Genomic DNA, 26,123 nt, shown 5'->3' with positions numbered 1-26,123 from the left:
TCCTTTGAACAAGCATTACATTTACCCATGTTCTGGCATTTTATTTAGCTAAACCTCGAAAGTTCGGCAGCATATGTGTGTGTGTGTGTGTGTGTGTGTGTGTGTGTGTGTGTGTGTGTGTGTGTGTGTGTGTGTGTGTGTGTGTGTAAATATCGAGCAGTGTGTCGATAAATTGTTAGACTATGATAGTCAGACCGCTTTATTCATTTAATGATTTGTTATCGGGTTATCCGCTGAATTGCCAAAGAGTAGCAATAACTCTTTCAAATGCAGCTTCAGAAAGGAGTTACATCGGTGGCGACTTTTTTTTCACTTGAGATTCGATAAAATTGCATTCCGTTGGAGACGGAAATTAAATTTACTTCTCCTCTGCGCAACAAGATCGTTGTCTTTCCACATTAAAATACTTCAAGAAATGTAAGGAATACAAAACTAACAATTACATAGTTACATAGATAGAAGGATAAAGTGTTATATATATATATATATATATATATATGTGTGTGTGTGTGTGTGTGTGTGTGTGTGTGTGTGTGTGTGTGTGTGTGTGTGTGTGTGTGTGTGTGTATATGAAGAAATAAAGATGAATATGCAGGTAGGTTACCATTAAACAGAAAACTATATATATACATATATATATATACATGTATATATGTCCATACACACACACACACACACACACACACACACACACACACACATATATATATATATATATATATATATATATATATATATATATATATATAAGAACAATACTTAATAAAACATGTTAAAAACACTTTAAAAAAAAAAGATTTAAAAACATTTAATTTTAAAATGGAAGCACAAAATAAGTGGATAGTCCTTAATCCGCGGAGTTTCGAAGAAATACTTTCTTTCTCATCAGAGGGTAGAGATTAGCAAAATGCGGGATCGGATTTTGCTTGAAAAATTATTTATTGAAACTACAAGTAAGTCATAGATCTTACTTGGTAAAAAATACTGAAGCAGAGGGAATAGGCGGAAGAAAATGTGATTTCACGTGAATGAATGGTCTAGTAAAAGGTAAAATATCCAATAACGGTAAAATCAAAAAAGTTGATTAAATTTCCATTACCACAAGTAAAATCCAAAGGAATCGCGTTAATGGAAGATGGTTCAAAGTAATCCAAAAGGTAGAATTCCGTAGAATAATTCACAAATGGGTACAAGGAAAAAAGGGGATGAGTTCAAATAATATTATTCAAAGAAAGATAAATTTTGCGTAGAAAGAAAAAATGGACAGATTCAAAACACGGCTGTGTTTAATTAGGGGGGTGGTTCATTATGAATTTGTTAACATTAGACTTGAAGACATCCAAGTTGTAGTCCGGAGGGAAGCAGGCAGACGGAACAGAGTTCCACAGGCGTGCAGTTCTAAGAAAGAAGCTTTGCTCATGAAATCCGCGTTTTGATTTAGGCACAGATATAGAGTGGGGGAAATTTTTCACAGTGGATTCAGCTAGACGGGTGTTTTTCGTGAAAGTTTGGCGAGGGGGGACCAGGGATTGGAGTTCAGACGAGCACCTGCCATGAAAATAACGATAAAACAAGGATAGGCTCGCAACGTCTCTTCTGTGGGAGAGGGGTTGCAGGGTAGAGAAAAGGGCATCCCCCACTAAACCACGAAGTCTATTTTGTACTCTGTCAAGGCATGATAGGCTGTTTTTGGCAGCTCCTGCCCAGATATGGCAACAGTATTCCATCCTTGGCCGTACTTTATTTAAGAAAAATGAGTAAAGAAGAAGAAAATAATAATAATTGAATAGTGATTGAGTTAGTTTTAGAATAGAAAAGGTAATGTAAAAATAACCCAGACAGGATTACGTTATATATATATATATATATATATATATATATATATATATATATATATATATATATATATATATATGCGAGCAAACAGTTAATAAAACATGTTAAGAAACACTTTGAAAAAGAGTTAAAAACATATTTAATCTGAAAAGGAAACACCTGATAAGTGGATAGTCCTTAATCCGCGGAGTTTCGAAGAAATACCTTTCATTCTCATCAGAGGGTAGGAATTAGCAAAATGCAGGATCGGATTTTGCATACAAAAGTATTTGATGAAACAACAGGTAAGTCAAAGATCTTACTTGATAACAAAAAAGTGAAGTAGAGGGAATATGGTGAAGAAAAAGGTGATTACACGTGAATGGATAGTCTGGTGAAAGATAAATAATCCAATGACGGTAAAATCCAAAAATATAACTTCAAGAAAGTTAAAAGAATTTCCATTTGAACAAGTAAAATCCAAGGAAATCCCGTAAATGGAAAATGGTCCAAAATGATTCAAAGGCCGAAATCCATGGAATAATTCACAAATATGTACAAGGGAAAAGGGGAAAAATTCCAATAATATTAAAATAAAAATAAGATATGCTTTTCTCACTGCTGCCGAGACATAAATATATATATATTGAGTAAAAAAAAAATAATCACGTTGACACACCGGTTCCCACTGGATCATCGAAGTTAAGCAACGCTGAACCTGGTCAGTATTAAATGGTTACCATTTTGGGACTTCCAGGTGCTGTATGTGCTCTCGCTTATCTTGGCATTGTTTCCAGTCATCCTGGACTTCTTCTTGCCTCTGGACTAAAACAGTGCCGATTCAGGAGAAGGGTGGTTGGTGATTGTGTAACCCTTGCATCACAATTATACGTGCTACTGCCCCTACAGAAGTATCCTTTGTCTTTAAAGGCTGAACGGAAGCATGGATGGAAAAAAATTAATATTTGTGAATTATCAATCTGTTTCAACAAAAAAACTGAACTTGAGTGTACGATCATTTCGGAAGCGATGTTCATTTTAATTAAAATTGAAAATAATTATTGACAATGATTGACAAACGGTTTTGTCTTGGAATATAATATCCTCATCAGCAAAACAAGGGGGAGGGAGAAGTTACGGACACCAAAATAAAACTAGCATTTTTTTGTCGTAAGTAAGGCGATTATTTCTTATTAAGTTCCATAAGAAAGTTTATTTTAAATTCATTTAGTATATCTTTGGAAATGTTGCTGTATCTTGTCTCCAAATGGTTGAAATAATTATTTAGTGTTAACGCTAATAATTATTTAGTTAACTCTAAATACTTATTTCAACCATTCGGAGACAAGATACGGCAGCATTCCCCCAAGATATACTGACTGAACTTAAAACCAATTCACTTATGGAAAGAGGGGAGGTGGACGCAGATCACAATATGAGATGGCTAAAATGACGGTGTTTTTAATTAATATGGATCTAAATTCGTTTTGGGGGGTGTCATATGCTGCACGATATTGGTAAACAGAGCTGTTCAGTGTAGATAAGTGACATGCTAGTCGGCAAGATATACTGGTTCTAGTTATGCCGATGTAGGTGTTTTTTTTTGGGGGGGAGACATTTTATTATAGGACATTTACAAATGTTGTTTCGTAAAAGTTTTAGTGATTTGATGATTTCAAGCAATTAATTTCTACGCTTAAATTGGATTTTTAAAATTTTTTTTTTTTTTTTTCGAAAAGTACTGCAAATGATTTTAGGTAAATGACGTCGCACTAAACAAACCAATAATACTTCATATTCCATTTACTGAGACATTATCAATATGAAAACAAGTGCGAATTTTAAAAACGTACATTGGTTTATACAATAAAATTTAAATTGCCTGCTTAATTCCTTTTTTACATTGATATTATTTTTTACCATTTCTGATCGTGTAAAACATACTATCCTCGCTTTATCAATTTAAATGTTAATATAAATGAATCCACGTAAGAATATTTTCGTTAGATTTAATAATGAGTTAATAATGAGTTAATGAGAGCACAGCAGCTGACATTTTTCAAAACTCTTTTGTTTGAATATCATTTAACTTATCCTAGCAGGTGAATTTTTTAGAATGTATATATATATATATATATATATATATATATATATATATATATATATATATAATCATCATCGACCAGCACACCTTTCGGCGTTGCGCGTTACTCAACATTATGTTCAGGATATAATGTTCGTCTGTTTGTCATGCTTAGTATTAAAACATAATTTTTATGTGTTTTTGGGGAATTAAGTTTTAAATATCAATCGTATTATCCGCTGCGTTGATATTTCGTAAAGAGTCGCATGCAATGCTGACTCCACGCATCACAAAACATTTACAAACCACTTGTGACACTTATGTTAGATATATCATTTCGTGTGCTTAATACACAAAGTGAAATAAACATTGTCAAATATATATGTTTTTTTTTTCTTATTATCTTGTATGGCATTGTAATTCAAAACAATTCCTCTTCATCGAACAAATCTGGGCATGGTTTCGCATCTTGATAAGGCATGCCTGTTTGTTTTTCGTTCTTTTTTAAAGTAAAAATATAGCGTTCATATGAGAATCTATTAACACATTTGCATGTATTGAAATCCATTGTTATAGACAAAAATGTTACCTATGACATTTAAAAGCAATAAAGAAATTTTCCAACCAAATTTACGATAAATATAGAATATATTCATTTTGCTGTGCGTCTCACTGAAAGCAGTGTTTTTAAAACCTGAATCAAAATTGATTTGAGTGGAATAAATTATGTAATATAAGTGTTAGCATAGAACTATCTCGACGCCCGGACAACACGCTTAAACATATTTAAACGCTTTATACAGATTGCGTATGTATGATTATAGAATCAATCCTCTATTGATTATTATATATTACGAGTAATAATTCGCCCGGGGGAGTTATTCGCAAAAAAAAATAAATAAATAAAATAATGATGATAATGTCGTTCATCAAATTCCGTCTGTGTTTCTTTACAATATCACGTCAGCTGATATTTGGGGTTGACGATGTATGCTCTGAAAAGGGCACTTCTGATTAATGTTTAGTTTTAAAATGTGCAAACGCAGAAATGAGTTGCGGCAATCATAAATTGTAACCCCTTCTTTTATCGTAAATTGTAATCATCTATAAGAATTGTTTTTAAATGTCGAAGTACACCTAGATTAAAACAGAGGAATCATTCGCTCCCTAGTCAAAACTTCTACAACTGAGCTATATCTCCAAATGACAATAAATCTGTTTTAAAGAAGAAATGATTTGCTAAGATTTTATTATTTCCCTTGGCCGGTACAACATAAAAAATTCTCTGCAAAAAGTATTTTTATCTATAAGAGAGAAATACTATTTTAAGATTGGATTTTGTTTTTTTGGGAAGTGCTTTACTGGGGTTTTTGCTATTTCCCATGGCCGGTGTAACGTGAAACATTTCCATGTAAACATTCTGCTTTTTATCTATGAGAGAGAAAATTTACTTTAAGATCAGAATTTTATCAATTTTTGATACTAATCAAATGAATTTCTCTAAAAGACATATCTGACAACATTACCAGAAAAATAAATTACCTTAGCGTGAAATTTGCAAAAGATATGCTCAGCAATTTCGGAACATATGAGGAAGCAACTCATACAAGCACAAACTTGTGACTTTTATATAATAGTAACGAAGGCATAGATTGTGTTGTAAATGTTAAAAAATAACATTACCAGCAGTCTCACTCACAATATATATATATATATATATATATATATATATATATATATATATATATATATATATATATATATAAAGAGAGAAAGAGGAACCAGGTGATTTTTTATAAATTAATAATATTATATATTCAACACTTATATAATAATTCAATAATTCATTGCACTTAAATCAATTTCTATGCAGGGTTAAAACCAAGCGGCAATTTTCACTTCCTACACTGATATCGTATTAACAAAGAACATTCGTGCCTATAAGTAAATATAAATTATATTCCTGTATGTATATATATATATATATATATATATATATATATATATAGTAAGTTATGAAACTATATATGCCAATTAAGTTACACCAAATACAACATATTTTCCACGTTCCATTCCCATAAGAATTCGTCAGATTTATGCCTGACGAATTCTCACGAGAATGAAACATGGAATTTTTGTGTAGCTTAATTGTCATATATATTTTCATAACTTCCTACCTTCCTCTACGTACACTTGTGCCCGATATTATTCATACCCCTCGGATCTTTGTAGATTTCTATAAGAATATTGCTCAAACCAGAAGGTAGACAATATTAAAGGGATTTTAAACAATAAATCAAGCATAAGCATTTAATTTAAACTCAACAAATAAATAAATTATGCAAGTTTGAAACATTATACAAAGAAAAACAATAATGGCACTAGTTCAAAATTATTCATACCTCTCTTACTAATAGTCAATAGCATGCCCTTTATTCTTAATAACTGCCTGTAACCGTTTTGGATGTTTATCAACAAGGTTTTTACAAGAATCAACACTGATTTTTGACCATTCTTCAATGCAGTAGTTCTCCAAATCCCTCAAATTTCTAGGTTTCCGCTTTTTAACCTCAGTTTTCAATATGTTCCAAAGGTTTTCGATAGGGTTCAGGTCGGGACTCTGGCTAGGCCATTCCAAAACATTAATTTGATTATCCTCAAACCATTTCTTGACTATTTTGGCAGTATGTTTTGGATCATTATCCTGTTGAAGGACCCAGTTTGGTCCTAAATGGAGCTTCTCCGCATCCTGTCTAATGTTTTTCTGGAGTATCTCCAAATATTGCTCCTTCTTCATGGTTCCATCTATCTTGAACAAACTACCTGGACCACTAGCCGAAAAGGAGCCCCAAAAAATTAGGCTACCACCACCATGTTTCACCGTGGGTATGGTGTTCTTTGGGTTGTAAGCTTCTCCTTTCTTCCTCCAAACGTAAGAAGCATCCATATGGCCAAACAATTCAATTTTTGTTTCGTCAGTCCACAACATACTTGGGAAAACGGACTCTGGAGAATTCACATGGGTCCTAGCAAACTTTAGACGTGCTGCAAGGTGTTTTCCGGTGTGCAATGGAGTCCTTCTCTGTCTTCTTCCTTTCAGACATTTTCATGCAGAGTCCTTTGCAATGTTAGCCTTGATATTTTTATGCCAGAAGACTCCAGATTTTCTAAAATGTCGTTAGTAGTGGTGGTTGGATTTGCATTAACACTTCTTACAATATTCCTGGTGGCTCTAGCAGACAGTTTCCTTTTCCTTCCTCTACCAATCAAGTTGTTTGTTGTGTGGTGGCTCTGGAATTTTTGATGATGCTCTGTACTGTTGCTGTAGGGACCTCAAATTTCTTGGAAATTGACTTGTAACCTAAACCATCCCTATGTGAATTCACAATTTTAATCCTAAGATCATTACTAAGCTCTTTTTTCTTCCCCATTCTAATAATTTTTATTCTTTTATTGGTTTTCAGTTGATATCATTTTAATTTCTGAAAAATGCAAAAAAATGAAATGAAATTAATCAAAGGTTGTATAAAAGCATTCAAAATAAGAATCAAACAGGAAACAAACAGTCAGAAACTCGATTAATACTGAAAAAATAAGGGGGTATGATTATTTTTGAACATTGCAGATTTTATAAATAGCTGTATATTTCTTTTATTACAAGTATTCCGAGATTTTAAAATGACGAAAATTATCAGAAGAGGTTTATTAAGAATATGTATCAATATGGACGTAACCAATAAATTCTTACAAAGTTACACCTAATAAAATCAATTTTCAAGGGGGGGTATGAATAATATCGGGCACAAGTGTATGTATCGAGCACTGTTGAATAAATACTGAAAACTTACGCATGAAATTATATTTTTGTATATTTATTTATGTGATTGAATGAAATTTATATATATATATATACGTAGAATATATATATATAACGTAGAATATATATATATAACGTAGAATATGTATATATATATATATATATATATATATATATATAAACGTAGAAAGCATTCAGTCTGCAGACTTATAACTAGTTTAAGCCGACCAAATTTACTAATCGAAGATTTTAAATACAAACTGGAACTGAATTATATGACAAATAAAGCATGAAAATAGAACTTTATACTAAATTGTGTTATAAAAAAAGTATCATCATTTGTTTAATACGTAATCTTCCGAGAATTTTAAAACTGTTAAAACTGTTATGAATTCTTGGTTTTCTGATAGTACTGACTAGAATAAAACGATATTGAGGAACATATGTGTAATATTTGCCTAGTATTTTTCGGTTCGGTTTCAATTTTATTTTTCATTTTTATTTAATCGCATTATATACATATATATATATATATATATATATATATGTGTGTGTGTGTGTGTGTGTGTGTGTGTGTATAATATATATATATAACTACTTCATTTACTCACATAAAATTAATATACGAAAGTATAGATCTATGCGTAAACTTTAAGTATTTATTCAAAAGTGCTCAATACGTAGGTAAGGAAAATGCATGCCCATTGGCTGATAGGAAGGGGCGCGGTGGATACTAGAAAGCTGATTGGCTAACTAAAATCCTCAACAGAAGAGGACCATATAAAAACGAGAAACAACCACAGAATTCGCGCATAAGCCTGACGAATCCTAGAGTGGATGAAACGTCGAATATTCAGTGTAGCTTAATCGCCATATATATTTTATAAATTACTATATATATATATATATATATATTACAATAGAAAAACATGATACCGTTTCTCTTTTATCAAGTCGTTGAATACAACTTTTAGTTGTATATATAGTTCAGTCTTCATCTCATTCTGTTTTATTTGCGAATTATGGTAGCAGCGTTAGTGGAAATTTTGAAAACCATGTGTTTTACCTTGTAACAAGAAAAGCCGAATTGGATAGAATCAAATAAATTGTTTTAAAAACAAATAGAATTATTTCAATGGCTATGGGAAAGCAACAACAGCAGCAAATTCAATTTCAACAGAAGCACAAGCAGCAGTTAGACTTTCAAAAGCAAATATTAAAACAATAGGAGACCCTGCAATTAGAGTAAAAAGAAAGTGCAGTTTTTTTCCGTCGCATTAATTACTAATTCCCTTTCGAAATTCTATTACAAACATATGGCTTTTTCTAGCTTATTTCAGAAGGTATGAAACAGTTTTTCCGAAAAGATGTCAGTTATGATGTGACAAAGATAAATAAGATTATTATTACAAAACTTAGGGGCCCCGAAAAATACGAAGTACAAGAATTTCATACTGCCGGAAAAAATGAGGATATTTGGTTTAAAGAAACAATTAAAATCTTGTCAAAAACATTTGGTGGACGTGACACACACATTATAAATTGTTAAATATTATAACACGAGGACTTTATTGCATAGGTCGGAAAAGTAAATTCGCAATATGAATTATTCAGGTTCAAATAAATTTAGTAATACATGTTTAATGATATCTAATTTTTACTCATGGGTATACTACAGCAAAAGATAAAATAATACATTCAGGAATTCTATCAATTCGGTAATGTCATCCGTTACAAAATAAAAAATGGGGCAATATAATTAGAGAAGGAAAAATATTGCCCAAGTATAAAGATTGAGATAACGAGGCCACAGGAAAGGAAATCCTGCAAGGCATGTGTGAAAAAACATTCTACAGGTGACTGATATTTAAAAAAGAAAGTACATTATGAATATGGTCGAAAAGGGCATAAAGCGACTGTGGACAAGAAGAAAAGAGACCAGAAGTCTTAACGGATAAATACGATTGGATCTAAGAAAAGATTTGGCGAACTTGTAAGTACTATAATATATAAACATCAAAATGAATGGCCAAACGGTAAGCTGCCTTCTTGCTACAGAAAGTGACATATCATGAATTGAGGAAGTCACGTGGAAAAACATTGGACGACCGAAACTACAAAACACTGTTAGAGATATTTCTGGAAATATGTAAGAATTCAAAGGAGAATTTTACACAAATGTGTCATTGGATAAAACATTTAAGGCTAAAATATGTCATACATGGAAGAAATTCACACTTTTAATTAGTAATAAATTTGGTATTAACGGAGTTGTACTGTTTAATTCACGAGAGAAACCAATAAATGCATTTTATAGAAACTTAAATTTGTCAGAGATGGAAAAATCTAAACTGCCAGTAAAATTTTAAAAATGAATTCACGAATGTATTTTCTGACATACTGCTTTGTTGTACGAAGACTGGGGTAAAATTCGAACTGACGGACAATGCAAGTTCAAACCGAAAGGAAATATACCATTTTGATATTTTGAAATGAGATGCAAGGAAATTCAGGGACTTAATGAAACAGTATATGGTAACAAAAAAGAAGGGTATGCGCTGGCTTTTCGACAGGTTTTAACGACAGTTTAAAAGACCACAGCTATCCGCTTCCTACATATGAATAAATCTTTTAAAACTTGACTGAGGGGAAATTATCTCAAAAGTTGATCTATCGCAAACATATTTGTAGGTCAAAGTCGAAGAGAAATATACAAAATATCTAAGGCTTTACACGCATAAAGGGTTATTTTCTTTTAAATGCATGCCTTCTGGTTTAAGAGTGGCTCCAAATTCATTTCAGCAAATTATGAATACAATGCTAGTTAGTCAGGATTTAGTAATGGCATAGGTAAGTGACATAATGATAAAAAGCAACAGAAAATTCATTCTCGAGAAGTATTTAAGAGTATATAGAATTATAGATTCAAATTGGGTCTTAAAAATGTAGATTCAGCATGAATAAAATCGAACATTTTTCAAATAATTGATAATAAAAGAAGAAAACTTAATCCAAATAGAACAGAAGTTATAAGACTTAGACCGAATAATATCACAAAATCAATATCAGTCCTGGATTTTGCAAATTACTATAGTTTGTTTATTTCAAGAATATACGGATTGAGAGCACTGTTAAATAATTACTAAGAAAACGTAAGACGGCGAAACTGGACAAAATAATGCGAAGATACATGTACAAGATAATAAAGTGTGTATTATAAGATCTGGCTTTTGCGCATTAAGATCCGGAAAATGAACTCATTGTAGCATCAGGCTCAAGCGAATAGAGTTTGGGAGCTATGCTTGTACACAGATCTGAATATCGATAAACTAAACCGATAGCCCATGTTTTATGGGCCTTACTACTGGCTGCAAGAAATTATAATCAGATTGTAAAAGGAGATCTGGCAATTATTACGCTATTAAAAATGTCACAGGTTTGTCAATGATAGACTATTCGTTTACAGACGGACCACGAAACACTACTGTCGTGTTTTGTAATGTGTTTTTTTTTCAAAAGGCGTAGTAACCAACACCGCAAATAGATTATAAGGATAGAACATTGTTTTGCTTAATTATAATTTTTACTATTGAGCAAAATTACACACAGATTGTCTGTTTAGATTGATCCCCAAACCTTTTAATTGCTTGATGAAATGGTAATCGCAACACTAACAGAGAAAAAACAATAAGCGGATATTCTAATCAACACTAGACAACTATCGGTGACACTGGATAAATTTTTTAAAAAATAACGAAAATGGATGAAGAATCAAATAGGGTGGAGAAAAAATATTAATGGATTGAGAGCATTTTCATTTTCGATACGCGACAAGAGTCTGATGAATTCAAATAGATTCGTAGTACTGCATTTTACAAAAACGAATGCTAGAATATATAGGCAATTCAGGAATCTTCTGGTTGAAACCCTTGATGAGAGTTTATACTTATTGACCTACAGTAGACAAGGGCATTGAAAATCTGGTAAAACAATGTAAAGGCTGTCAATTATCAGCAAAAGATCCAACAACGAAAACGTTCTTGTCCGAAAATGGACGTTCCTGGACACGTATTCATATCGAATACGCAGTACTATTGGAGGGGTGCTATCACTTTGTAATCTTGGATATGGCCGGAAATTTATAGACACAAACAATAACAGCTTCAAACATTATAAGGTGTTATACTAAGTATTTATTCGTTTTGAGGTAGCAAATACTATTGTAGGGAACAACGGTACCATGTTCACAGACTAATAATTGAAGGATTATTGTGAAAAGTTTGCAATTGAACACGTCAATACACCAACCTAAAACTCAGGTCTAGCGGTCTGGCCAAGAGGTATCGATACACTCAAAATTGGCAAATTGGCAAAGTCGTATGCCTCTATGGTCTAATTTGCTGGAACCGGGAATGGCTCACGCTCATGGCTGCTGCGGCATTGGATCCTCCGGCGTGGTCGGTCTAAATTCGAGATGTGACAAACGCAATGGGTGGAGTCGGCTAAACCGATCAATGGTGATAGCCGAAACAAGTACAAGTAAGATACTTTCAAAAGGAACATTGAAAGTGAATGATGATATCGATATAAAAAAAAACATAAAAATTGCTAACGATTTATAGTTTAACACCAAATCCAAATATTTACGAAAATTTATAACCGGCTGAAATTATGAAATTATGTTTGCAAGAAAGATACGTTCACTGTTTGACAGGATATTACCAAGTAACAAAAATATATTTCCTAAAGATAAAGCACAGTATAAAACATATAAAGACTGTGCTAATGTTTTTTTTTTCTTTTAGAAAAGTGTTTTTAGGAGGATGGTATAATTTCCAAAAGAATGGAGAAATAATAGAAGAATGGAGAAATAATAAATAAGACATTTAAATCAATTAAGGCTCCGATACATGGATACAGTCGAAAAATATAGAATAACTAATGAAAGAATTATATGACACATTCAAACTTAAGCCCCCTTCTCCCCGATTAACGATGAAGTACCAGAAGAGGTAACATCAACTCCAAGAATTTCGTATTCATCAAAAACTAAAAAGACACCGATTCAAACTATGATAAGAAGTGCGGGAAAACAGAAAAAAAAATGAATTCTTATGCTCAAACTCAAAGAAAGCAAAATTTTAAGTGAAAATCATATCAATGAATTAATCACAGAAAGAGATGTTATAATAGAAAAAAACCTAGCACCCCTCTAACAATTAATGGTGATATATATATATATATATATATATATATATATAGTCATTTATAAAATATATATGGCGACTAAGCTACACTGAATATTCTGCGTTTCATTCACTGTAGGATTCGTCAGGCTTATGCGCGAATCTTGTGGTTGCTTCTTGTTTTTATATATGTTGAGGATTTCTGGTTAGCCAATCAGCTTTCTAGTATCCATCGCGCCCCCTCCTATCAGCCAATGGGCATGCATTTTATCGAACAAAGGATCTGTTTTAGAACTAGGTTAGTGGTTTAAGGTAGATCTTTTCCCTCTTTTTTTATATATATATGAATATACCTATGTGTACACACACACATGCGCGCACACACACACACACATATATATATATACATATATGTGTGATCGTTTATGTATATTCAGTGTAGTTTATCAAGCAACAATATTTGCGAAAGAAAACCCGAATAACAAGAAATATTACATAGGCATGACTTCCTTAGATTTTAAAACCCGATACTATGACCATAAAAGTACCTTCAAAAATAAAAAACACCGTATAAAAACAACACTAGCGAATAAATACTGGGAACTCAAAGAAAGCGGACATTCGCCGGTAGTCGAATGGAAAATAATGAAACAAACTACCACGTGCAGACACTTAGACGACCCATGTAAATTATGCCTCCATGAAAAATTTGCTATCCTGTACTTTAAAAAACCTCAAAATCTATTAAACTGCAGACGAGAAATAGCAAACAACTGTGTTCACAAAATAAAACTCACCCTAGGATAGCGATACAAAATAACTTTAAAACTAACAATAACAATAGAAAACAAACAAATAAATAAATTAAATAAACATGAATATACATAAACGATCACACATATATGTATATATATATATGTGTGTGTGTGTGTGCGCGCATGTGTGTGTGTACACATAGGTATATTCATATATATATATAAAAAAGAGGGAAAAGATCTACCTTAAACCACTAACCTAGTTCTAAAACAGATCCTTTGTTCGATAAAATGCATGCCCATTGGCTGATAGGAGGGGGCGCGGTGGATACTAGAAAGCTGATTGGCTAACCAGAAATCCTCAACATATATAAAAACAAGAAGCAACCACAAAATTCGCGCATAAGCCTGACGAATCCTACAGTGGATGAAACGCAGAATATTCAGTGTAGCTTAGTCGCCATATATATTTTATAAATTACTAACTAGCTCTACCTACGTATTGAGCACTTTTGAAGTAAATACTTAAAGTTTACGCATAAATCTATACTTTCGTATATTACATTTATGTGAGTAAATGAAGTAGTTATATATATATATATATATATATATATATATATATATATATATATATATATATATATATATATATTACCATTAATTGTTAACAATATTTCTCCCGGTTAACGGTATACGGATGGAGCAGGTCCTTGCTAATGTTAATAAAATTAAAAATAGATTATAAAAAGGCTAAAACAATGCAAGGAACGGTCGTTGTATTGGCGTGACGTATGAACGAAAATGGACAAACGAAAGAAGGTCTTATTTATCTGAATAGATTTTACATTGAACGCTGTCCTCATTATAGATTCAAAGCGTCACTCATTTCCGTTCGGAATTTTAATATCCACTGGTTCGCTAAAATTAAAAACAAAAAAAAATCGCTAAGATAATAAATCAACAAGTACATCAAGAGAAAATGTTTTTAAAATATTAAATTAAATAGATAAATAATTATATAAATGAAAATATCTACATTAACAGCGATGATATTAAGAAACCTTACGCTTAAACCTCTTCTGCTTTACAATTTATCAGATTAAATTAACTTCTTAATGCGTTGCCATGACAACGCGCGTACTAGCAACATTGAGAAGCATATTACAATTATATATAATTTAAAATAGGATATTAATAAACAAATATACAATGATCAGCATATTTTATTGACGTACACAGACCAACCTAAAAAAAAAAACTTAATAGATTTAACATTAACGCTCTCCATTACAGGTTCTCAGCATCACTTACTTCCGGTAAGAATTTAAATAATAACCAATATCTCGTTCGCTTATAAAAATCAACGAATAATTAAAAATTTATTTTTAATTAAAAAACAAATTTAAAAAATTAATGAAACAGATGACTAAATCAATACAAAATGAAAATATCTATAGTATTATAAATATAGAAAACCATGCATGAACCTTTTTTCTACATTACAGCTGTCCTGTTCCCACACCCATTTCCGCCTTACTATATTTCGATGGTTTTCCTTTTTAAAGACAATATTTGGTCCCTTTTCTTTCGAAAAAGAGATGTTATCTCGAAATATTAAGCGGCCCATCATTCCAGTTTCATCAAACAGTTAGTTCCTATTTACTTATTTGTATTGTGATTATCTTGAAAATTAAATGGATATACGAAGTTCAATAAAATAAATTTTCCTACCTTGATAGAGTTCAAAATAGAATTCGTAGCCTCGTATGAGATGTCCTTTTCTCTTCCCTGCAACCTCTATCTCACAGAAGAGATGTTGCGAGTTTGTCTCTGCTTTATCGTTATTTTCATGAAAAGTGCTCGACTGAGCTTCAATCTATGGTTCCCCCTTTGCCAAACTTTAACAGGAAACACTCGTCTAGCTGAAAACACTATCAATAATTCCCCCCCACTCTTTATCTGTGCCTAAACCTAAACAGATTCCATGTAAAAGGCTTTTTTTTTCTTAGGACTGTACGCCTGTGGAACAGTCTTTCGTTTCCTGCTTTCCAGCTTTCTTGATGAGCCGTTCCACTTAAGTTAACAAATCTATCGAATTTCCATTACTAACAGTTACTATATTGTTCAACTGGTTACTGTACACTCTTAACCCTTATCCGCGAGTGGTCTTTGGGCCTTGATAAGTGTTGATGCCTATGTAAAAAAAAAACTTGTTTCACTTGTCCATTTTTGTTTATACGTCACCCCAATACAACAGCCGGTTCCCTGAATTGCTATATATACTCTCTCCTATCTATTTACCAGCAATGCTTCAATCAAACTACTTTTTCTATATTATATATGTGTGTGTATGTGTGTGTGTGTGTGACGAGGATGTTATTTAATAATCTTATCTTTTTTTTTGTACTATTCCTAAAATAAACCTAATTGTGCTACCGCAATCACTGTTCGTATAATTATTCCAACTCGGATTAGTAATCTGCTTATATCGAAATTTACGATATATAGGGTAGGAGGGAGACACAGGGAGAAGGAGAAGAGACGACAAGTAAAAGAAGGGAGATAACTTGACAGAAGTAATGTAGTTTGAAACTCGTTTGCTATTACCACAATAGGATTCCATACTTTCTCTCCGCTAATCGTTGTATTTCTTCATTCTCGTGACGTTTCTTCCGTTTTCCCTGTCTAAAATCGTTAGCTTCTCATCGATATCACGCACGAGACCATCACATTCTCATGCCGGTTGTGATATCACCCCCGGGGATCTGAACTAATTCACAGAAGCCAGAAGAAAAGCAACCGAAAAACAAGTCCAAACATGAACAGAATTCGGAATTAAGATCGATTAAAGTCCCATGTACGTACATAGATGGGAACCTCGCGATGATGGGGACGAGGCAAAGATTATAGTCATTGCGATTCTGGACAACGTCTTTAGAATCTTCAGGCCTTTTCTGCTAAAGGAAACCTAAGCGATCAATCACACATTCTCACACCTGTATACACAATTCTCTCTCTCTCAACAAAAAAAAAACTACAAGAATCCTTACCAGCCACGTGTTTATATGATGAATCTTTATTTATCGATTTTAAATTGTTTGCTTCTGACAATTGTCTTCGCTGTTAATCTGTATTTTTCGACTAAATTTCGGCTAATGTGGACTTTGGGCTTCCTCGGGGCGATTTTTCATATATGGTTATATATTTTTACTTTTTAGAAACGTATTCATTTGCAATTATGTTCGTGAATTCTTGAGATAAAAATAAATGATAATAATTATCTATATACAAGTTAGAAAAGCATTTCATCCAAGGCATGAAAATTGTTAAACAAAATTTTCTTACTATAGGCTTTAAAAATAAAGGTAGAAGATTCAATTTGAAGTTTATTTATCTTCAAAGTGTACTTTTATAAATTTTACAAAGTAAGGTATGAAAATTTAATACCTTACTTTGTAAAATGTATAAAAGTGCACATTATACCATACTAAAACAAGCAGAAAGGATTAATATATACAAAACCCACTATTAACCGGTGTGCAGTCAGCACCAAGCTTATTCAGGGTTTAACCGGCTTCCTCCGAAAGAGGAAGTTTCATGGGAGTATGGAATTCACAAGCGGCCCCCAGTCGCATGTATATCCCCGTTAGGGGAGATGACCACGTTAGGTTTTTGCAACTTTTTGCAGGGAGGTGTTGACGTCCTCCTACATACAGCACTTGGACTTCCCAAATTGGTCGCCCATTTTAGTAATGACCAGGCTCAACGTTGCTTAACTTCAGTAATCTGACGGGAACCGGTCTGTCAACGTGATTATGGCGTATATTGTGTAGCTTTTGGTTAAACATTAAACGTCATACATTTTCTGTTGAGTTTCCATTTCATTAAAAATTTTGCACGGACTTTTTGGACTTTATAATTGTAAGATTCAAATATCAGATGTAACAAAGAAAATAACAGGTAAACATTGCAACAAATATTATAGATAGGACAATTATATGATTACAAACATGCAAGGTGAACACAGAATAATTTAACAATCGCAAGGTTGAATAAGCAATCTCGTAAAATCTTGTTATTATCGTATATTTCATAAAAAAAACAAAAAACAATCACTTTCATTGTCCTATTTAGATTAATCGGGACAGTTGGATGTTAATCCCACCATATTTCAGTTAATGTAAGCTGTGCAGATCTTCACGTATATTTTAACGAACTCGGGATTCATCATTTACAATGTCCAACCAAACCGGTTATTTAAGCCACGAGAGTCAGTTGTTCTCGTTTCAGCAGCCATGATTGATATAAGTATTAGGTAATTCTTAATTATATACTTGGTATTGCGTGTACTAAAGATTGGACCATAAACCTCTTGAATGAAATGACTTAAGAATTATCTAACAAAAAAATTTTGATCATTTTTTTTAATTAGCTAATATATAACAAGTAAAATATACGAAAATGCCTTCTTGATATTATCCGGCATATATTTTATTAAAATTATTACTTTGTCAATAAAAAGATATTTACTACAGATAGATACAAATTGTGTCGCTCTATTCTTGCCTCCTAGGAGAACAAAATAAACTTCTGAATCCAAGGGTAAACGATTTTCCTCTTTTCTCTGGAACCTCTTTTATTAAAGGAATGTTTATAGTTTATTACTATCATATCTAATGTTTATAATGCGTGCTGAACTCAGATACAATCAATGGTTCTCTCAATAATGCACTCTTCCCTAACTAATGCACTCTTCTCTCACTAATGAATTCTTCTCTCACTAATGCACTCTTCTCTAACTAATGCATTCTTTTCTCACTAATGCATTCTTTTCTCACTAATGCATTCTTCTATGACTAATGCATTCTTCTCTCACTAATGCATTATTCCCACACTAATGCCTTCTTCTCTCACTAATGCACACTTCTATCACTAATGCATTCTTCTCTACAAAATGCATTCTTCTCTCAATCATGCACTCTTCTCTCACTAATGCACTCTTCTCTCACTAATGAATTCTTCTCACACTAATGCAGTCTTCTCTCACTAATGCACCCGTCTATGACTAATGCATTATTCTCTCACTAATGCATTCTTCTCTCACTAATGCACTCCTCTATGATCAATGCATTCTTCTCTCACTAATGCATTCTGCTCTCGCTAATGCATTCTTCTATGACGAGTGCATTCTTCTTTCACTAATGCACTCTTCTCTCACTAATGCATTCTTCTCTTACCAATGCATTCTTCTCCGACTAATAGATTCTTCTCTTACTAATGCATTCGTCTCTCGCTAATGCACGCTTCTCTCGCTAATGCACTCTTCTCTCACAAAACACTCTTCTCTCGCTAATGAACTCTTCTCACACTAAAGCATTCTTCTCTCGGTAATGTATTCTCCTCTAACTAATGCATTCTTCTCTCACTAATGCACACTTCTCTCAGAAATGCACTCATCTATGACAAATGCACTCTTCTCTCCCTAATGCATTCTTCTCTCACTAATGCATTCTTCTCTTACTAATGCATACTTCTCTCAGTTATGCATCCTTCTCTCACTACTGCATTCTTCTCTAACTAATGCATTCTTCTCTCACTAATGCAGACTTCTCTAACTAATACACTTTTTTCTGACTAATGCATTCTTTTCTCATTAATACATACTTCTCTCACTAATGCACTCTTATCCCTCTAACGCACCCTTCTCTCACTAATGCATTCTTCTCTCACTAATGCATACTTCTCTCCTTAATGCACACTTCTATGACTAATGCATTCTTCTCTCACTAATGACTTCTACTCTCACTAGTACATTCTTCTATGACTAATTGATTCTTCTCTCAATAAAGTTTTCTTCTCTCGCTAATGCATTCTTCTCTTACTAATGCATTCTTCTCTCACTAATGTATTCTTCTCTGACTAATGCATTCTTCTCTCACTAATGCATTCTTCTCTCACTAATGCACGCTACTCTTGCTAATGCATTCTTCTCTCGCTAATGCATTCTTCTCTCACAAAACACTCTTCTCACGCTAATGAACTCTTCTCTCACTAAAGCATTCTTCTCTCACTAATTCATTCTTCTCCCACTAAGGCCTTCTTCTCTCACTAATGCACTCTTTTCTAACTAATGCACACTTCACTCAACAATGCACTCTTTTCTAACTAATGCATTCTTATCTCACTAATGTACTCTTCTATGACTTAACACTACTCTCACAAAGGCACTATAAACTCAATAATGCATTCTTCTCTCACTAACACATGCTTCCCCCGCTTTTCCTCATCTCTCCCTAATGTCCTCTTCTCTCGCTTATGAACTCTTCTCTCACTAATACACTCTCCTCTCGTTAATGCATTCTTCTCTCACTACTGCATTATTCTCTAATTAATGCTCTCTTCTCCCACTTATGCACACTTCTCTCACTAATACACTCTTCTCTCACTAATGCACTCTTCTTTGACTAATGCACACTTCTCTCACTAATGCACTCGTCTCTCGCAAATGCGCTATTCTCTAGCTAATGCACTCTTCTTTTACTAAGGCATTGTTCTCTCACTAATCCATTCTTCTCTCACTAATGCATTTTTCTATCGTTTATGCAGTCCTCACTCGTATATGCATTTTTCTCTCACACATACATTCTTCTCTCAATAATGCACTCTTCTATGACTAATGCACTATTCTCTCACTAATTCACTCGTCTCTCGCTAATGCACTCTTCTCTCACTAATGTACATCTCTGACTAATGCATTCTTCTCTCACTAATGTATTCTTCTTCCACTAATGCATTCTTCTCTCACCAATGCATTCTTCTCTCACTTATGCATTCTTCTCTCGCTAATGCATTCTACCCTCACTAATGCATTCTTCTCTCACTAATGCATTCTTCTCTCGCTGATGCATTCTTCTCTAACTGATGCATTCTTCTCTCACTTATGCACTCTTCTCCCACCAATGCATTCTTCTCTTACTAATGAATTCTTCTCTTACTATTGCATTTTTCTCTCATTAATGCACACTTCTATTACTAATGCATTCTTCTCTCACTAACGCATTCTTCTCTGACTAATGTATTTTTCTCTCAATAAAGTTTTCTTCTCTCACTAATGCATTCTTCTCTCACTAATGTATTCTTCTCTAACTAATGCATTCTTCTCTTACTAATGCACGCTACTCTTGCTAATGCACTCTTCTCTCGCTAATGAACTCTTCTCTCACTAAAGCATTCTTCTCTCACTAATTCATTCTTCTCCCACTAAGGCCTTCTTCTCTCACTAATGCACTCTTTTCTAACTAATGCACACTTCCCTTAACAATGCACTCTTTTCTAACTAATGCATTCTTCTCTCACTAATGCACACTTCGCTTACGAATGCATTCTTCTCTCACTAATGTACTCTTCTATGACTTAACACTACTCTCACAAATTCACTATAAACTCAATAATGCATTCTTCTCTCACTAACACATGCTTCCCCCGCTTTTCCTCATCTCTACCTAATACCCTCTTCTCTCGCTTATGAACTCTTCTCTCAGTAATACACTCTCCTCTCGTTAATGCATTCTTCTCTCACTAATGCATTATTCTCTAATTAATGCTCTCTCCACTCACTTATGCACACTTCTCTCACTAATACACTCTTCTCTCACTAATGCACTCTTCTCTCATTAATTCATTCCTCGCTCACTAATACATTCTACTCACACTAATGCATTCTTCGCTCACAAATACATTCTTCTCTCACTAATACATACTTCTCTCATAAATGCACTCTTCTATGACTAATGCACTCTTCTCTCACTAATGCACTCGTCTATATCTAATGCACTCTTCTTGAACTAATGCATTCTTCTCTCATTAATAATCTCTTCTCTCACTAATGCATTCTTCTCTCGCTAATGTACTCTTCTCTCGCTAGTGCACACTTCTCTCACTAATCCATTCTTCTCTCACTAAAGCATTCTTCTCTCGCCAATGTATTCTTCTCTCACTAATGCACTCTTTGCTCACTAATGCATCCTTCTCTCAGTAATGCATACTTCTCTCACTAATGAATGCTTCTCTCAGTAATGCACCCTTCTCTCACTAATGCACTCTTCTCTCACGAATGCACTCTTCTCTCACAATGCAATCTTCTCTCACTAATGCCTTCTTCTCTCACAAATGAATTCTTCTCTCACGACTGCACTCTTCTCTCACAATGCAATCTTCTCTCACTAATGCCTTCTTCTCTCACAAATGAATTCTTCTCTCACGAATGCACTCTTCTCTCACAATGCAATGTTCTCTCACTAATGCCTTCTTCTCTCACCTATGAATTCTTCTCTCACTAATGCATTCTTCTCTCACTAGTGCCTTCTTCTCTACAAAATGCATTCTTCTCTCAATCATGCACTCTGCCCTCACTAATGCACTATTCTCTCACTAATGAATTCTTCTCACACTAATGCAGTCTTCTCTCACTAATGCATTCTTCTCTCACTAATGCTTCTACTGTCACTGATGCATTCTTCTATGACGAATGCATTCTTCTTTCACTAATGCACTCTTCTCTCACTAACGCATTCTACGCTCACTAATGCATTCTTCTCCGACTAATACATTCTTCTCTCACTAATGCATTCTTCTATGACTAATGTACTCTTCTCTCACTAATGCATGCTTCTCTGGTCAATGCTTCTCTAATACATTCTTCTCTCACTAATGCACTCTTCTCTTACAAATGCATCCTTCTTTAACTAATGCACTCTTCTCTCACTAATGCATGTTTCTCTCACTAATGCAATCTTCTATGACTAATGAACTCCTCTATGACTAATGACTCTTCTCTCACTAATGTACTCTTCTCTCCCTAATGCATTCTTCTCAAACTAATTTCCTCTTCTCTCACTAATGTATTCTTCTCCCACTAATACATTCTGTTCTCCCTAATGCATTCTTCTCTCACTAATGCACTCTTCTGTGACTTATGCATTATTCTCTCACTAACGCATTCTTTTCTCGTTTATGCACTCTTCTCTCACTAATGCATTCTCCTATCACTAATAAATTCTTCTATCCCTAATACATTCTTCTCTCACTAATGCACTTATCTATGACGAATGCTCTCTTCTCTCACTAATGCATTCTACTCTCGTTTATGCACTAATCATCTACTAATGCACTCTTCTCTCGCTAATGCCTTCTTCTCTCACTAATGAAATCTTCTCACACTAACGCACGCTTCTCTCACTAATGCATTCTTCCCTCACTAATGCGCCTCTTCTATGACAAATGCACTCTTCTCTCACTAATGCATTCTTCTCTCGTTTATGCACTCATCATCTACTAATGCACTCTTTTCTCACTAATCCAATCTTCTCACACTAAGGCAAGCTTCTATGACTAATGCATTCTTCTCTCACTAATGCATCCTTCTCTCACTAATACACTCTTCTCTCTCTAATGCATTCTTCTCTACTAAGGCATTCTTTTCTCACTAATGCCCCCTTCTCTCACTAAAGCACGCTTCTCTCATCACTAATACACTTTCCTCTCACTAATGCACTCTTCACTCACTAATGCTTTCTTCTCTTATTAATACACTCTTCTCTCGCTAATGCATTCTGTTCTTATTAATACAGTCTTCTCTCACTAATGCATTATTTTGTTATTAAGGCACTCTTCTGTCACTAATGCACACTGCTCTCACTAATGGTTTATTTTCTGGTAATGCACTCTTCTCACTAATGGATGTTTCACTCACTAAGGCGTTCCTTACTCACTAATGCATTCTTCTCTCGCTATGGCATTCTTGTCTTATTAATACACTCTTCTCTCACTAATGCATCCTTCTCTCACTGATGTGCTCTTCTCTCACTAATGCACTCCTCTATGACTAATGCACCCATTTCTCACTAATGCATTCTTTTGTCACTTATGCATTCTTCTATAACTAATACATCCTTATCTCACTAATACATTCTACTCTCACTAATACATCCTTCTCTCACTAATACATTCTACTCTCACTAATACATCCTTCTCTCACTAATACATTCTACTCTCACTAATGCAATCTTCTCTCACTAATGCATTCTTCTCTCACTAATGCAATCTACTCTCACTAATGCACTTTTCTCTCACTAATGCATTCTTCTCTCACTAATGCATTCTTCCCTCACTAATGCATCCTTTTCTCACTTATGCATTCTGCTATAACTAATACATCCTTCTCTCACTAATACATCCTTCTCTCACTAATACATTCTACTCTCACTAATGCAATCTTCTCTCACTAATGCATTCTTCCCTCATTAATGCATTCTTCTCTTACTAATGTACTCGTCTCTCACTAACGCATTCTTCTCTTACTAATGTATTCTTCTTTCACTAATGCATTCTTCTCTCACTAATGCATCCTTCTCTTACTAATGCACTCTTCTCTCACTTACTGCATTCTTCTCTCACTTATTCATTCTTCTCTCGCTTATGCACTCTTCTCTCGGTAATGCATTCTTCTCTCCCTAAGGCACTTTTTTCTCACTTATGCATTCTTCTTTGGCTAATGAACTCTTCTCTCACTAATGAACTCTTCTCTCACTAATTCACTCTTCCCTCGCTAATGTATTCTTCTCTCACTAATGCATTCTTCTCTCAGTAATGCACTCTTCTCTCACTAATGCACTCGACTCTCGCTAATGCACTCTTCTCTCACTAATGCACTCTTCTCTCACTATAGCACTCAAAGCAAAAACTCTCCCAGCTAAATGTTTTTCTCGTCCTCTCTCTCTCTCTCTCTCTCTCTCTCTCTCTCTCTCTCTCTCTCTCTCTCTCTCTCTCTCTCTCTCTCTCTCTGTATCAGAAATCTTTATGAATATTTTTTCTGATAAAATCACATCCGTAATTCGAGGGTGCTTTCTAACTTATTACGTTATAATCCTCTTAAAGTCTTATGCAAACAAACCCTTGGTTATACCTTCTCTTTGGAAATCAATTTTCCTTATATAATATTCTGCCTAGTTAACCCATTGTTTCTAAGCCTATCTTTTTGTTATTAAACAAATAATAATTTTAATTTTTTATTTTTGTTTATCAGACTGCAGATTAGGTGGCAAAATACTCTCGATACCTCTATCACATAAAAGGAACATAATTTCCTAATCATCGTTATTTTCCTATGCCAAAAACATGTTCTCAATGATATTGGCATTGAAGAAGCTAACAATTTTAAATAAGCAGAACATAGATTTTTTTAAAAGAGTAAACACTTTTTATTTATTTTAAACAATATATACAAAACTTTAAAAAATTTAAATAATATAAATAGGACTTTTTTATAATATTTAACAATGTTATATAATGTGGGTAATTTTCAATTAATGGCTTGATATTATCCTCACCTGTAGCTCATTAATTTTCCAGAGAATTTCTCTGCAGTTCTATCAGCTAAGACATCTTTACTGTAGCATATATATATATCTGCGGTTTGAGAAGATATTTTGGCATTTACGGAAATAGAAAACCATCATGCAGCAAAAATAGCTTTTACAATTTTTCATTTCCATAGGGCTCCAAAGTTAGCTCAAGTTAAATGATTTGTTAACTTCTCTTCTTCAGAGATAGCTGGAAGTATAGTCTAAGCGGAAAGGCAAGTATATTATGTCAAGATCAATATCAATAATTCGACGTGTCAAAATATGAACCAGGAAAAATCAGCACGAACTTTCCGGTCAAGCTAATATATTACTTCATTTATTTTTTCTCAATTTTCGTATCTTTTTGTTTTTGCAAGGGATGTTGCATTTCCTGATTATGGCATGAAGAATGAGATGTCAGATCAAATTTGATGCTCTGTCGATGTTATAAAACAAGAAAACGTAAAAAAGCAAAACGTAAAATAAAAATACGAAAAATAATCTAATTAAAAAGGAAAAAAAATGTTTGTAATTCATATCGACATGAGATTGCACTTATATTTTTACCGAAATACAAACTGATACATTATCCATTCTATGATAAAGGACAACGTGTAACTATTTAATTTTTATTCGCACCAAACAAGGAACATTACCACTTATTCGGATCACATTTAATTTCTCCATAGTTTTGCGGTCAGATAAACGAGGAGAATGCGGTATTTTAAGAATGCAGGGGGTTCGACGAAAGAAACTATTATTAATAAAAAGTCTTCTGACATCTAGAGTTATCGACCCTGAAAGAATCATGTTTTGGTGCTAATAAGATTTCTCCTTTTCTGTGTGTGTGTGTGTGTGTGTGTGTGTGTGTGTGTGTGTGTGTGTGTGTGTATGGAGGTTGTTTTCTTTTCGCTGTGTGTTCGAGGGGTCCGATGCTTACTCTACATTGTACCATATACCATTTCCGATTCGTAAATGAGTTTGTATCTTCTATTTTGATTTCAAGATGCTAATGCAGTTTCTTGTTTGATAGCATGTTGCATATTGTTTGCTATTTTTCTCATA

This window comes from Euprymna scolopes, chromosome 13, assembly GCF_053919585.1.
Source record: "Euprymna scolopes isolate OS-2025 chromosome 13, ASM5391958v1, whole genome shotgun sequence".
Classification (NCBI taxonomy): Eukaryota; Metazoa; Mollusca; class Cephalopoda; order Sepiida; family Sepiolidae; genus Euprymna; species Euprymna scolopes.
This window is presented reverse-complemented; position numbering follows the sequence as displayed.